Genomic DNA, 1,342 nt, shown 5'->3' on the forward strand with positions numbered 1-1,342 from the left:
AAAGGATGAAAAACAAAGTCGACTCCAGCGGAATTTGAACTCAGAACGTTCACACGAATGAAATACCGGTAAGTATTTCGCCAAGCGCACTAACCATTCTGCCAGCTCTCCGTTTCAATAATAATAATAATGATAATAACAACAACAAAAATTATAATAATGTCTATCTATCTATCTATCTACTTTTCTATCTATCTATCGATATTTCTATCTACCTATCGATAGTTCTGTCTACCTATCGATATTTCTATCTACCAATCAATCAATCAATCTCTATCTCTCTCTCTCTCTCTCTCTCTCTCTCTCTCTCTCTCCCTCTCCTTCTCTCCCTCTCTCATTCTCTGTCAGTATTTTTAGTTGAATGAAACAACATCAATATTAATTTTGTTAAACGTGGCACTTTTTCATTCCATATCTTTTGTCGAACCGCTATGTTATGTGGACGTAAACAAACTAAACCCGTTTGTGAAGTTGTGGTGGTGGAGGTGGTGGGGAAAATACAAACACAAAGACACACACATACACATACACACACATATACATATGTGCGTGTGTGTGTGTGTGTGCGTGCGTGCGTGTCTGTAAAAACAAGGGCTTCCACGCAGTTTTCGCCTACTACATTCACTCACGACGTATTCATAAGTCGCACAGGGGTTATACCAAGAGGCGTTTGCCGCAGGTGCAGTACAGTGGGATTGAACCCGAAACCATGTAACTAGAAAACAAACTAGTTTCTTAACCACACACACACATGCCCGTGCCTATTCGAGAAATGTCTGAAAAGGGCGTTCGCTAGACTTTACAATATGGCAGTAATATAGACATGTTGTTGTTGGTGGTGGTGGTGGTTGTGGTGTTGGTAATGGTGGTGGCGAGGGTGCTGGTGCTGATGATGAAGATGATGACGTCGAAGCTAATAACACTCTACAGTACTGTACAGTTAGTTTTTATGATTTATATTGGATGCAAACGTTTGCCAGTTTTCGGTTTTCCAATGCTTTATTAATTTTTTTTCTATTTTTTGTTATTTCCTTGTTTAGTTTGTTTGATGTTGAGTTTTATTTCAGTTGTGTGTGGTTTTGATGTATTGTGTTTGTGGCTGTCTCTACTTTTTATGAGGTCGGCTATTTCTGATATGTAACTGTCGGGTGGAGGCTGTAGTTTTATGTTGCTTTGTGGGGGAATATTCTTGCTTTCCATTTTTTTTTTCATTTTGATATGTCTGTAATTATTTCGTTTTATCTATGTAGCGCCGTGTCTATCATTCTGTTTCTTGATGCGATTCGTTCCGTTGTTGCTTCTTGAACGTTGTAAAAGTATTTCGAATTTGCTTCCTCATTGA

This window comes from Octopus bimaculoides, chromosome 19 (genome assembly GCF_001194135.2).
Source record: "Octopus bimaculoides isolate UCB-OBI-ISO-001 chromosome 19, ASM119413v2, whole genome shotgun sequence".
Lineage (NCBI taxonomy): Eukaryota > Metazoa > Mollusca > Cephalopoda > Octopoda > Octopodidae > Octopus > Octopus bimaculoides.